Source organism: Procambarus clarkii, chromosome 25, assembly GCF_040958095.1.
Source record: "Procambarus clarkii isolate CNS0578487 chromosome 25, FALCON_Pclarkii_2.0, whole genome shotgun sequence".
NCBI lineage: Eukaryota > Metazoa > Arthropoda > Malacostraca > Decapoda > Cambaridae > Procambarus > Procambarus clarkii.
This window is the reverse complement of record NC_091174.1, coordinates 19,208,567-19,224,423: the sequence shown is the minus strand read 5'-3', so window position 1 is coordinate 19,224,423 and position 15,857 is coordinate 19,208,567.

Sequence of the window (15,857 nt, the reverse complement as noted above, 5' to 3'; positions counted from 1 at the left end):
ATTACACACCCTGACACACTACACACCCCAGCACATTACACACCCCAGCACACTACACACCCCAGCACACTACACACCCTGGCACATTAAACACCCCGGCACATTACACACCCCGGCACATTACACACCCCGGCACATTACACACCCCACCACATTGTACTCCCCGGCACACTACACACCCCAGCACATTACACACCCCAGCACACTACACACCCCAGCACATTACACACCCCAGCACATTCCACTCCCAGCACACTACACACCCCAGCACACTACACAATCCAGCACACTACACACCCCGGAACACTACACACCCCAGCACACTACACACTCCTGCACATTACACACCCCAGCCCATTACACACCCCGGCACACTACACACCCCGGCACATTACACACCCCGGCAGATTACACACCTCGGTACATTACACACCCCAGCATACTACCCACCCCGGCACATTACATACCCGGCACATTAGACACCCCGGCACATTACACACCCCTGCACACTACACACCCCGGCACACTACACACTCCAGCACACTACACACCCCGGCACATTACACACCGCAGCACATTACACACCCCGGCACACTACACACCCCAGCACGTTACACACCCAAGCACACTACACACCCCGGCACATTACACACCCCAACACACTACACACCCCAAAACATTTTACACCCCAGACCACTATACACCCTAGCATATTACACACCCCAGCACATAACACACCCCGGCACACTACACACTCCGGCACATTACACACCCTGACACACTACACACCCCGGCACATTGCACACCCCAGCACACTACACATCCCGGGACATTACACACCCCAGCACATTACACACCCCAGCACACTACACACCCCAGCACACTACACACCCCAACACATTACACACCCCAGCACACTACACACCTCGGTACAGTACACACCCCAGCACACTACACATCCCAGCACATTACACTCACCACCACATTACACACCCCCCCCCGGCATATTACACACCCCAGCACATTACACACCTGGCACGCAACAGTAATGGGTGCCTGGTGTGAAACTTATTATCAGTAAATGGTGATTTTGAGCCCCATTCACGAGTAAGTGGTCATGAGTTTTAGGTAAAAAATTCAGTCCCGTTTACTGGTCTGCTGTGTCCCATGCAAGACTGAATTTTTCAGTCTCATTACAGATATGCTGTATCGATCCCATTTAAGACATTTAGTTGTTAAGAGTTTTACTTACATATATATGCTGTCCCCTATTTTCGCTTTCAAAAATTCAATGTCTCAGTTTTTTTTTTTGTAAAAACGTATAAAGTCCACTTTCAGAGAATGTGTTCATTAGAAGTTCGTTAAGTTAAGAAATTCGGTCTTAAAAAGTTCATATGGAGAAAAATAAACATAAGGAGATATTTAAAAAAAAATAATTAGGAGTGTGTTATGTAATTCCAAGTATCAGATCTTAGTTCCTGGACCCGGCTTCAAACGTTTATAAGTGTAGTTTTGCAACTATCATCCCAATTTACGCCCATTTTAAAACATTCATCTCTCAGACATAGAAAGAAAAGAAAATAGAATTATCGAGTTCTAGCTCCTGTCCTCCACCTTAGTTCATTCGTACAACTTCGCTAATAACAGTTCAATTTCCCTGAGATTTAAAACCTTTGTATTTTGGTCATAGTAAATGAGACCAAAGACTCAGACCAAGTTCCAGCTTTTGTCTCCGCCTTAGTTTATCGTACAACTTTGTTGTTATCACTTCAATCACTCCGAAATTTAAAATGTATTCAGAGTAAATGTGATCAAAGCAGTAACCGAGCTTTGGCTTCTGTCCTCCACCGTAGCGCACTTCCGTAACTTCGCTAACAACAGTTCAATATCCGCGAAATTTAAAACAGGTTTATTTCAGACATAGACAAGTAAAGAGTGTTACCAAGGCCAACTCCTGTCTTCCGCCTTAGTTTAATGTTCACCAATCATAGTATTCCAGAATATCAACAACAAGTGAGTAGCTCTCAACCTTTCCCTTATCAAAGTAAACACGGGTCTTAGCCTTCCCCTCAGTACACCTGTGTAAATAACCTGTCATACACCCCCTTATCTCTCCCTCCTCCCCTATCCGCTAGCTCATCTCCACTCTCACCCCCCAACTCTCTCACCAATACCTCCCTTGCCCTTATCTTCCCCCTCCTTCACTCCCAACTCCACCACATCTAACCCCTTCCCCAACTCCACCCAAACCTCCTTCCTCCTCAGGACAGTTCCCAACTCTGTTTTCAAGGATTTGAAATGCAGTTATTGCCAATAATCTTACCGTGTTTTTGTCAATACTCGACTGTCAATACGCATCATCTCTGTATTCTTGGCATGTTCATCTCTGTACTCTTGTGATCTCTTCATGTTATTAAAATATTCTCCAAACGTCCATTCCATATTTGTTGAATGTTTTCTCCACGTTCCTCAAATTTTTCACAACATATTCTTTACACACTTTATATATTCTTACATGACCTGCAAATGTTTACAGCATTTTCTCTGTACAATTTGTTACACGTTATTCATGTTCTCTGCAAGTTCAGTTCATGTTTTTCTCCTGATTCCCTATGTACTACATTCTCTTTCATGTTCTCTACAAATTCCATTCATGTTTTTTGCATGTTCTCTGTGTTCTTTTCATACTCTCCATGTTTTCAGAATGTTCTTCCCTTTTCTTCACAAGTTCATTCTTCATATACTCTGTATATTCTTTTTATAGTTTATCTATTTTATAGTTCAACTTTTCATATCTTTTTATAGATCATCTACCCACCCTCACAATACACAACACTCCCATCCAACACGAACGAGAACATAAATATCTTGGCTTGCACTTCGTCTCGCTCTCACTTACCTGGAAAGCCCACATTCAACACCTTAAACAGACGACACAACCACAACTCGCCATACTTAAAACCCTCACTGGCACCACCTGGGGAGCACACCATAAAATCTTGCTTCGTTTCTATACAACCTACATTCGCAGCCAACTAGACTATTGTTGCCAAGCATATGCGTCGGCTGCATCTACTAACCTACAGAGCCTAGAGGTCATACAAAACAATGCCATGCGACTTATATGTGGCGCAATGCGTTCCACTCCAATCCACGGACATTACGGGGAAACAGGCCTCACAAGCCTAGCCACCAGACGAGACATTATGTGTGCCAACTATCTGTCACTCTGTACCACTGCTCACCCAACAAACCCAACATATCAAAAAAGATAAAAAATTAACCCAACAGTTAACCCACATAACCCCCTCTTTCCCCACCAATCACAACCTTTCCTCACAAGAGCTACAAAATATCTCAATATAGACCTCAATTTACTCCAAAATTCTGAAACCCAACTTACTGTCCCCCCTATTATATCTTGGCTTTATACAACTCCTAATACAGCAATACAACTCGATGACAACATTCCAAAGTCTGCACCGAACTCAGCCATAGCCTCAGTCTTTGGCTAAACAATGAAAAATTGCTACTCAAATACCACAGCGATTTATACAGATGGGTCTCGCATCATCATGAACAACCTACCCTCGGTCGTTAGCGCTGTATGGATACCGAAAAACCATCTCAAGCAGGGATGGCGGTTACCAAACCAACTATCTATTTTCACAGCTGAATTATATGCCTTATAACAAGCTCTCCAAATAATCACATCATTTCCAGTTGGAAAATATACAATCTGTAGTGACTCCAAGAGTGCGATTCAAACAATTACGTACTATTCAAAAACGTGCAAAGAGTTTGTTTACCCATGTCTTCATCTTCTTCCTGAACATCAATTAAACGTTTATGACACCTCTATCCAATGGGTCCCAGCGAATTGTGGTATTCTCCATTATGAACTAGTAGATCAAGTAGCCAAAGCGATGCACAACACGCCTCATATTGCCAATCATCCAATTCCTTATGTTGCACGTAAAGGAGCCTTCAAAAATACCATCACCCAAGATTTTGCAACGAAATGGAAAACATCATCCTCACCTTTGCACTATGGGTCCATTAAAAAGAAATGGGAAACTTGGAAACACATCAGATATAAAATACCCGTTACCATGTATCCGTCCTTACCCAGGTTGATCAGGTATCCAAAGAATACCTGATCAACCAGGCTATGACTCATACGTCAGGCTACGAGCAGCCGCGTCCAACAGCCTGGTTGATCAGTCCAGCAGCCAGGAGGCCTGGTCGACGACCGGGCCGCGGGGACGCTAAGCCCCGGAAGCACCTCAAGGTAACCTCAAGGTAAGGTACCATCGTATATATATTAGGAGGAGGTGACCACTCGATACAGGAAAAATACCAAATAGTCAAAGCACTGGCTAAATATCACCAGTCGACCAACAAACCATCTGTCCATCTGACCCTTGCCACATTTATATGGATTTACATCATATTTACATCAACAGCTAAACACAGAAAACAACTGCCTCGTCGCAACACCAAGGATCAGCTGACGCCAGAAACGCAACATACCGCCCTACAGCGCGGCAAGTCTCCCTCTAACACACACCTCTGTTGTAGTCGCCGCTCCTCTATCTACAGCACAACGCAACAAACACTTGAAATATTTATCATCCTCAACATAAACGCCTCTCCCAACACCTGTACTGGTGCAGTCATCGGAGGGTAAACCCTTCATACAAACTGCACCTACTATCAAGAAAAAGTACAATTCATGTTCTCTGTGATCTTTTCATAGTCTTACATGTCCTTTGTTTCTTTAATATTAAATGTTCAATTGTTTCTTTCATTCAGTAAGTAGTTCATTGTTATGTAATATCAACAGCATTACTGTTCCCCAAATAAATTTAGTTACAATTAATTTAGTTATTTACAAATTATTTAGGTATTTACAAATTTATTTTCAAATGATTAATTAAAAAGTATTTATTTATTTCCAAATGATTAATTAAAAAGTATTCAGTTATTTTCAAATTATTTAGTTACAAAGTATTTATTCAGTCATTTACCGAGGTTTATTTGCAGTCAATTACGTCCTTATATTTCTTTATCAACTTAATATTTCCTCCCAGCACTGCTCTTAAACAAAACTACGCTTTATGCAGTAACAAATTTGCTAAAACAATCTTTTCTTAACATTTCTTAACTAAAATAACTCTTCTTTCGTTTCCCAAAAACGTCAAAGGAGTCTTGCAACACTGTCCTTAACTAAAATAACTCTTCGTTCATTCGAAAAAAGTTAAAGGAATCTTTCAACACTTTCTTAACTAACATTATTCGCCGTTGAGTAAGAAAAATAGTTAAAGGTAATTTCTTCATAATATTTCTAAACTAAAGCTACTCTCTGAAATATCTTTACCCATCAAATGGTGACTCTCATGTCACCCTTATGCTCTAATGATACACTCAAAGACATTAAGAATACTATTAGTGCCACCAAACGTTATTCTCAAAGACATCAGAGATAATCTCAGAGACATTATAAAATTTTGGCCGAGGGGCGAGTTTATTGGGCAGCGCCACTCATCCTGTGAGTAGACACTACCGCCGTAACAGCATGTACAACACTCCCCAATAGGAAGAAAACCCACTGGGTTGTTCATCCTGTCACTTGTACCCAGACACAGCTGGGACTTGCTTAACTGTCTCAAGTGAACAGCTCCTCAAACAAGAAGATTAACATCTGTCAACCTTTGAAATCTTAAATTATCTTGTGGGTGCAAAATGGGGAAATCTTTTAAGAATAGTATCAATATTTGACAAATAGTGTTGTTCTAACTCAAAAAATGTGGGGCGTATTATTCTCCACATATTTCTAATGTTTCTCAGGTGTTCACACTTTCTCAGGATAGTGGTCAAGGCAGTGTTCGTCACTCTCATCACAGATTCTGCAACTCCGCTGCTCAATTGTTGTTTCTATTCCGAATCTCCATGGATATTTGTATCCAAGACGGATTCTCGCTATTACTGATTCTCTCCTCTTCCTCCTTAATGATTGGGATTCCCAGCTGCAACCACATTGTACCATCGTACAGATTAACTTATTTGTTCCTCTAGTATCTATTATCCTCAGTTACCTTGTCACGGTGATATTGCCTGATGATACCTCTAATTTGTAGAAGTCTTGGGTATGAAGTACACTCAGAGCCATCAAAGACACTCTTCGAGACATCAAGGGTGCAATCGAAGACATCAAAATACTATTCAAGTCATGCTATAATTTAAACCTACCTTAACCTTTTATCTTATATACCCGCATTTAGGTGAGATGATATGTTACAGCAGTTTTGGTTAGGTGAAAACAAACTTTCAACACAAGACAGAACACGAAACAATCGGTATAATATTGGGTAAGATAAAAGGGAATAATAAAGAGAATAAATAATATTGGGTAAGATAAAGGGAAGAATGGAAGTAACTGCAAAGGGCCTATTGGCCCATATTTCTCGTTGCTTCTATATTGGTGCGGAGCCTTGAAGTGGGTAGAATATAGTTGTGAATTAATTTGCTGTTGATTGCTGGTGTTGACTTCTTGATGTGTAGTGCCTCGCAGATATCAAGCCGCCTGCTATCGCTGTATCTATCGATGATTTCTGTGTTTTTTGTTAAGACTTCTCTGGTGATGGTCTGGTTGTGGGAAGAGATTATATGTTCCTTAATGGAGCCCTGTTACTTATGCATCGTTAATCGCCTGGAAAGAGATGTTGTTGTCTTGCCTATATACTGAATTCTTTGAGGCTTACAGTCCCCAAGTGGGCATTTAAAGGCATAGACGACATTGGTTGTTAAAGAGTTCTGCTTTGTGTCTGGAGAGTTTCTCATGAGTAGGTTGGCCGTTTTTTTGGTTTTATAGTAAATCGTCAATTGTATTGTATATTTCAATTATACAATTGACGATTTATATACATATATATATATATATATATATATATATATATATATATATATATATATATATATATATATATATATATATATATATATATATATGTCGTACCTAGTAGCCAGAACGCACTTCTCGGCCTACTATGTAAGTCCCAATTTGCCTAATAAGCCAAGTTTTCCTGAATTAATATATTTTCTCTAATTTTTTTCTTATGAAATGATAAAGCTACCCATTTCATTATGTATGAGGTCAATTTTTTTATTGGAGTTAAAATTAACGTAGATATATGACCGAACCTAACCAACCCTACCTAACCTAACCTAACCTAACTTTATAGGTTAGGTTAGGTTAGGTAGCCAAAAAAGTTAGGTTAGGTTAGGTAGTCGAAAAACAATTAGTTCATGAAAACTTGCCTTATTATGCAAATCGGGCCTTGCATAGTAGGCCGAGTACGACGTTCTGGCTACTAGGTACGACATATAAATATATATATATATATATATATATATATATATATATATATATATATATATATATATATATATATATATATATATATATATATATATATATATATATGATGTACCTAGTAGGCAGAACACAGTTCTTGGCCTACTATGCAAGGCTCGATTTGCCTAATAAGCCAAGTTTTCGAGAATTTCAATATTTTTTCCAATTTTTTTCTTATGAAATGATAAGGCTATTCATTTCATTATGAATGAGCTAATTTGTTTAAATTTGAGTTAAAACTAACGTAGATATATAACCGAACGTAACCAACCCTACCTAACATAACCTAACCTAAACTTACAAAACTAGTTAGTTAACCTAACCTAAAACTTAACCTAACCTAAACTAACAAAACTAACAAAACAAGGTTGTTGCACAACAACCTTGTTGTGCAACAAGGTTGCACAACAACAACAACAAGTACACCAGGTTGCACAACAACATCAGGTACAACAGGTTGCACAACAACAAGAACAACACGTACACCAGACTGCACAACAATAACCACAGGTACTACAGCTGCTGCTACAGTTACTCCAAGGACAGAACGGTTCACAACACTCCCACAATCAACAACAGGGTCAACAACCACCTTATCAGAGTATTACCTCCAATAGTTACTCACCTGGGGTAGCCCCTCGGTCACTGGGGAATCCCTCCTCGTCCCAATCCCAATCCCAATCCTACACCCAACCCCTCATAGTTCCTTTCCCCCCTAGTCAGGCACCCCTTTACACTCCCAGCACTCCGTCCTATAGATCAGGGACTTGTGGCGTCACTCCCGAAGTTGTCCTTGCCAAGGTTAAATTGTGCTGAGCTCCCATCGAATAAAGTGGAACGCAACCGTTGCGTGGAAAATTGGTTGTGGGAGATGGATTCTGTGTTAGCCGCGGCTCCTGATGATGAAACTAAAATTAATCTGGCCACTGGGGCATGTGTGGGTCGCGACGGGCCCCTGAGGAATTCAGGCATTTGGTGACGTGGCCACAATTTGTGCAGGCCATCAAGGACCGATTTAAGGCAAAGATTACTAAAGAGGAGGCTCGTCGTTACTTAACGTCACTGCAGAGGGATAAAGGCACTCAATTAAAAGATTTTGGTGCCTTCCTTAGGACCAGGATAGGCGATCTTACTCAGGAGTTGGGTTACGATGCGCAGCAGGAGGAACGGTTTGCAAAGCAGCTATTTTGTAAGGCCTTGCCCTCTCGTATCGGTCCATACCTCGCTACGGACACGGCTTCCCTGAGTTTTAGGTAACTCGTACAATACGCCGAAGATCATATAGATGAGGACTTGGATGCGGAGGAGGCGCAGTCGTCGCCATATGTTAATGCGGTGAGCAGGAAAGTAGAGAACGGGCAAGGGGGCAATAGGTCAGGACCCCCCCCCCCCCCAGACGAAAGTGGGGGGGCAGTGGTCGCACACAACAACCCCCACGTAATGACTGGTGGGACTCGCGTACTTGTTTTAATTGTGGGAAAAGAGGCCACGTGAAAGCGAGATGCCGGAAGAGGAGAACAGAAACATGAGAGAATCCCGCCTCGGGTGGTGGCAGACCTACGTTTGAGATGACGGTTGAAGGTGTGAGATTGACAGTTTTTGTGGACACCGGAAGTCAAGCAACTCTCATTAAAAAGTCAGCCTTCAGCACACTTAAAGAGACACGCCTTAAGCGTTGTGGGAAGCATTTAACAGCAGTGAATGGTCAACATATTAATATCTTGGGCCAGGCCACTCTCAATTTTGAAGCGGGTAAGGGAGAAGCTTACCCACACAATTGCACGATTGTCGAGAATCTTGCATTCCCTGGTCAGATTTTGTTGGGAATGGATTTTCTGGGACGAGTTAACTTTTCTTTGTCTGCTCAAGAGGGAGCAAGGAAGTGCAGATTGAAGTTGGGCCAGGTAGTTTATCCCATTTAAATGGTAGATCATCCTCCAGTAATTGCTTCCATTAATAAGAAACAGAAATACAACTGTCACTACCCTAAGTTGTTGTTTAAGTCTCTTCCAGACACAGATAAGAAATCATGTGGGTTACATGCCTTGGTGAAACAATGTTGCCCACCACATTCAGTTAAATTCATTTAAGTATCAGTGGGACGTCACATTGCACCAGGTACCACCCTTCAGGTGGCTGGGAGATGTGACAGGTTGTTGATCCCTCATCATTTGATCACAGTGCTTGATAAAGGTGCCCTTATTCCAGTTGTCAATCTCTCGCACAAAACCTATCGTTTGAGGGCAGGTGATAGGGTGACTCAGGCTACAATTGTAGAAAATACAGGATTTTTTTAGTATCAAAGCCAGGAGGAGATGCCAGCCACCACAGCACAATGTAGTGCGTTTAATGTTACAGAAAGTAGTACACAGGGTAAACACAAGACCGAGACAGGAAAAAGTAGTAATACTCAAGAAGTTGACAAGTTAATCTCATCTCTGGATTTGCAACATGTGCAACAGTCAGATAGGAAACTTTTGAGAGGGATTTTACGTAAATTCCCTAGACTGTTTGCAACAGAAGACGATCAGATCGGGCTTCTGGATAGGATCGAGCATGTTATTCCTACAGGTGATCATCCTCCTATTTACACCCGTCAATGGAGGCTTCCGGAACGGGCGAAGGAAGTAATTAGAGATGAGTGTCAGAAAATGTTGAGACAGGATGTGATAGAGCCTAGTACATCACCATAGTTGTCGCCAGTGGTGCTGGTACGTAAACCGGATTGTAGTTATAGGTTTTGTGTTGACTACCGAAAGATAAACGAAATTACTAAAGGTGATGTGTATCCCTTGCCACGGATACAAGAAATAATAGATCAGTTTGGGGCAGCCAAATACTTTTCCACTCTGGATGCGAAATCTGCGTATTGGGCCATCCCAGTCGCTGAGAAAGAAAGAGAGAAGACCGTCTTCTCTGATGGGGTTCATACTTATCAATTCAAGCTGATGCCTTTCGGGTTAAAGACAGCGCCTTCATCATTACAGAGGGCTATCAATTACATCCTCAACTCAGTTCTGGGAAGGCACTCATTAGCGTTCCTGGATGATGTCATCTATTCTAGGACGTTTGATGAGCACTTACGAGATTTGACTGAGACGTTGACACTGTTAGATAAGGCGGGTTTTAAACTCAATGTGGGGAAATGCACTCTGGCATCGCAGAAATTCAAGTTTCTGGGATTCCAGGTGAGCACAGACGGTATCCGACCTGACCCCGACTTCTGTCGTGCCATTGCTGACATGCCTACACCTAAGACAGCAAAGAATGTTCGAAGGTTTCTGGGGGCAGCCGGATATTTCCGTCGCCACATTGAGGGTTTTGCAAGTACAACAGCACCGTTAACTGAGCTTGCTAAGAAAAATGTTAAATTCGATTGGAAACCTGAGCATGATAACGCTTATGCAAAACTAAAAAGTCAACTCATTACCACCCCAGGATTGGCAGTACCTGATTTTGATAAGGAGTGGGAAGTACACACTGACGCCAGTGGCATAGCTATTGGTGGGTGTTTAATGCAACGTGATAATGACAATTTTCCTCACCAAGTAGCATATTTCAACAGGAAGGTTAAGGGTCCGGAGGTCCGCTATTCTGCAACGGATAGGGAAGCTTTGGCTGTGGTAGAAGGTGTCAGGTGCTTTGAACCGTATCTTTTCCAACGACACTTTGTCATTTATACAGATCACAGCTAGGACGTTGACTCATATTTTTAAGAAAAGAACTAAGTGCCCTCGCATGTCACGTTGGTCTCATGAACTAGCTGCTCACTCATTCCAAATACTTTACAAGCCTGGTCCATCACATGTTGTACCAGACACTTTGAGTAGAAACATTCCTACTATTAACGTAAATCTTAATATCGAAAATATTTCCAGTGAGAAAATGCGAGAATTCCAGATGAACGAACCAAGGTGGAAGGAAATTATTGAACATTTGGAGGGAGGAAAATATCCGTCGAAGAAACGTAATTTAGCAATTCATGATTTTGAAATGAAGGATGGGGTCTTATTTTATGCAAAGGGACAGAAGGATCGTGCAGTTTTTCAGTTGGTTATCCCAGAGGTATTGAAGAAGTCGGCGTTGAAACTCGCACATGCGTCTAAGATTGCAGGTCATCCGGGGATTTTTAAAACTCACATGAAAGCCAAGTCACTCTTTTTCTTCCCCGGTAAATTAACAGAGGTCATTAACTTCGTTAAGTCCTGTGGTCATTGTCAAAGGAGGAAAGGTACCCTTAAGGTAAAAGCTCCATTGCAAGAATTCCCAAAAATTTTGGAACCTTTAGATCGGGTGGGGGCTGATCTGATTGATCTGCATCACAGTCATTCAGGAAACCGTTACGTATTGGTGTTGGTAGACCACCTGTCCAGGTACACAACACTGATTGCATTGCCTCAGAAGGATTCACGAACTGTTGCAAAGGCGTTCTTAGATAGCTTCGTCACTGTATTCGGTCCCCCTAAAGTGTTAGTTTCTGACCGAGGTCAGGAATTTAATGGGAATATTTTTAGAGACGTATGTAAAATTGTAGAAACCATTTCAGCATTCACTACGGCTTATCATCCTCAGGCTAACGGCATGACAGAACGGACGAACCTGTCAGTTAAAGATATGCTTGCAATTCTTGCAGAGCATGATGCAAAATCGTGGAACGAACAACCCCCTATGTCCAGCTGGCTTTGAACACTGCCATTCATCAGTCCATTAACACCCAACCCCTTTTGCTGTTCGTAGGTCATTCATGTAATTTTCCATTAACAGACATAATATTGTATATGGGGAGGATTGCCCATCAGATATTTTAAATAAGATGAAAAATGCATGGAGAATTGCAGCTAGGGCTTCCAAGACAGCACGAGACCGCTATGCTCAGCATTATGACAAAAAGGTACGACCTCTTGAGTTGAAAGTCGGGGGTCTTGTGTTGAGAGTTAATGAGGCGGTTCCTGCCAATCAAAGTAGGAAACTTTGAGTCCAGGATGGTGAGTCCAGTCACCATCACAACCGTGGGCAAGCTGTCTCAAGGTCACCAACCAAGCCCTCCAGCCGCGTAGTCAAGACTGCGGGAAAACCGGAAGTGGAAGACGAGTGGTCTACGAAGAAGAACGCTAATTGCAACGACTTGTCAGCTCTCTGAGATTCCTGGCTCCGCCACCAGAAGGTGCAGACGTCGAGCTCTGGCTGTCAGTGGTCGTCTGCCGTTGCTGAGTGGTGGTTGCTGTGGGGGGGTGTGGAGCTCCCGCTGGTCGGGGCCCCACATGCCAGTATGGACGGGGCTGGTACTAGCCGTATTCGAAGAATAGACACAGTGCGGCTGGATTTTTCTGCTGATGTGGACTTTCCCGTTGTAGAAGTTGCCCTCCTCGACGTCCTCCGTGTTGACGTCCCCGAGCTCCTGGGCCTAGAGAAGTTGTCGCCCACCCGTGTTGCGGTGTCGTTCGCCACGTCACATGTATACCGGGAGTTTGTGGTTCGCTGGAATGGCCGCACGCTTCCTCTTCCGGCTTCGGCGGTGTCTGTAGAGATCTCGGATACCTGGGGGCCCTTGACGTTTGTGAGTATTCACGGCGTGCCCGTGACATTCCCCGTGACAGCCCTCATGGCCTTGTTTAAGCGGTTTGGGTCGGTGGTGAAGCACCGGTTCAACACTTTGAGTGCGGGCCGATTGAAGGGGGTCCGGCTGGGTTCACGCACGCTTGTCATGCGGCTCACAAGCCCTATACCGTCCAGGGTCTCGTATTGTGGGCTGTCTCTGAGGACTTTCTATCAGGGGCAGACCCGAACGTGTTTCCGGTGTGGTGCTGAGGGCCACGTCGTGGCCGGTTGTGACGCTCCTCATACAGAAGCCCCTTCAGTTTTCCTAGAGGATGATTTTCCTCGCTTATCTGTGCGTGTGGACTCCCCGGCGGATTCTCGCTCTGTGCAGGTGCCTGGTGTGGATCCCGCGGCGGTTCCGGATGTCGCTACGTCTGGACCTGATGTGTCTGCCCCGCCGGTGAGCTCGGGGGACCTGGGGGCGCCTGTTTCGGACCTTCATCGTTCGACGACTGTGGAGGTGCATCCGCATCCGATGGCCTTGGGGGATGCTGTAGGGGTGGTGCCTGTGTCTCCTGCTGGAGGCCATGTGCTTCCCGGGGCTGACGGTGCGGTGGTATGTGTGTCTTCACCCACGTCCTTTGCCTCGTCGCCTCTGGGAGTTTCCTCGTTGACGAGTATCTCTTCTCTTCTGCAGGCTCCATCGCCCTCCCTGGATACCTCACGTGTGCTGCAGTCTTCCCTTCCGCCTGTTGTGTCTCTTCCTTCTCTGCCTCCGGTCTCCGTTCCTGGTGGTGGCTTTCTGCCCCGCGTTATTGAGGCTGCTGTTCTGCGTGAACGTGCTGCCCCGGTTTTGAGGCCGCCTGTCGATGGTTCTTCTGGGATACCGCTTGTTGGGGGTGACAGCTCCGACGATCAGCAGCCTCTTTTTAAGCGCCTTCGCTCGGCTCGGAGGGCGTCACCTCGCCGGACGTGGGCAGAGGAGCATGATGCTGTGGTCGACGCTGTGTTGCCTCCTGTGGTGCCTTCTGAGTTGGATGCTGTGCCTCCTGCTGGTGGCTCCCCTCAGTGGGCAGTTGCCCCTGGTAAGAGCGACCTTGTAGTGGTGTTGACGAAGGATGTGAGGCGGGGGGCCTCTGCTCCTGTTCCGGTTGGTGGGGACACTGGGGCCCCTGCAGAGCCACCCTCCACGGGTCTCGGTGCGATTCCTGACACCGAACGGTGTGCACGCCCTAGTGGGCGGGCTGGTGTGAGGCCTGCCGTGCAGTCAGATGTGCTTCCAAGTGTGCGCCCGTGTGTCCAGCGTCCTCGGGGGAAACCCGTCCCTTTTGTCCTCTCGACCGGCGAGGTGCTCGACGGATCTACAGCAACTGCGAGTTTTGAGTGAGATGACTTGGTGCGTCCTGTTCCCTTGTGCCCATCTACCATCTGGGTTCCACGAGCGCAGTGTTTTGTCTCGGGAGTGCCAAATTCGATGCCTCGGCCTACTGCAACTCCTGGGTGTCCGATTCCTGACAGTGACCAACTTGTTTGGGAGGCTTATTGTTTACGGTTTCCTGCTCGGGAGTACCCGGAGAAGTATGCGTGATTGGTTTATTGGTTTGTTTGGTTTCTGTCTGTGTTGTGCGTGATGTTTCCCCGGTGCCTGCGTGCACAGGTGGGTGTCCTTGTCTGTGCGTGTGGGTGGTGTGGGGTGTTGTTCTTGCCCCTGCGTGGCTTGCTTTCTTGTATGTTTTGTGCTTTGCATTTGGTGTGTGTGTTTGTGTTGTGGTTATGTGCGGTTGTGGGTGTTTGGTGTTATTTCTTTCGTGTCGTTGTGCTCGCCCTGTGTATTGTGTTGGGGTGGCGGGCGGTGTGGTTGTGTATGTCGCTTGTGTGCGTGTGTTTCTTATCTTGTCCTTGTGACATTGCTTTATTATGTGTGCAGCATTGTTGTGTTTATGTTATCTCTGTATTTCCCTGTTTATCTATTTACATGTTTTTTTTGTTTTTATTTTTTGTTGTTTCCTGTAGCTTTGTACTTTTGCCTCTGTGTCGGTGGTTTATGAGGCCTGTTGTTGTTATGTACTAATCTGCACCTGAGTTTGGGCTGTTGGGATGGGCTTGTTTTGTGTTTAATGTCTGTATTTCTGTACTTACGTTTTTTGTGGATGTGTATGTTTTATGTTATTTATGTCGTGATATTTATTTGTAACGTTCTGTTTTTTGTTTGTTTGTTTGTGCATGGGTGTGTACCCTCCAGTGCCCGTTTCGGGGTTTTATCATTGTGCCATATTTTATGTGTTTTCTTTCTTGGTTTTTGTTGAGTATGTTTCGTTTGCGTCCGTGTTTCCGTACTTTGTTATGTTTGTCCTGTATGTATGATTTGTTTTCTATTGTCTGGTTTGTATTGTTACGAACCCGGATCCAGCGTCCGAGCACGGAGCAGTGACGACCGCGCCATCCGTGTTTCAGCTCCCGAAACCCCCTCCAAACGGACGACGACACCTGGTGAGGACGACGTGTACTGGCTACGAGGGCCAGTTTCCAGTCCTGTTCAGCGCTCAACACAGCCGCTGTTGACCTCTGGTGAGGTGGTGCTCAGACTACAACGCCATCTATGGAGTGGATATGTCCGGCGTTTGTGCCTGAGCCCGTAAGTGAGGTGTTTTAGTGTGTCCCAGTTATTGATGACGTGTCTGCTTACAGAGTCGACCTGGGACTGCTGTGATGGAAGTTGAGTCAGTCTACCCAAGGCGGCCGTCTCCATACCTTGTGCTTTGCTGCAGCAGCTGTGAAGTCGTCCCCCAGAAGAACACTGTGATGTTACCCTGCCAGTGGAGTGGCAGTAGAAGGATTACCCGGGACCGACTGCTGGAGACGATTATCCACTGGGGTATTGAGGACAGGAGAGTGATTTGTG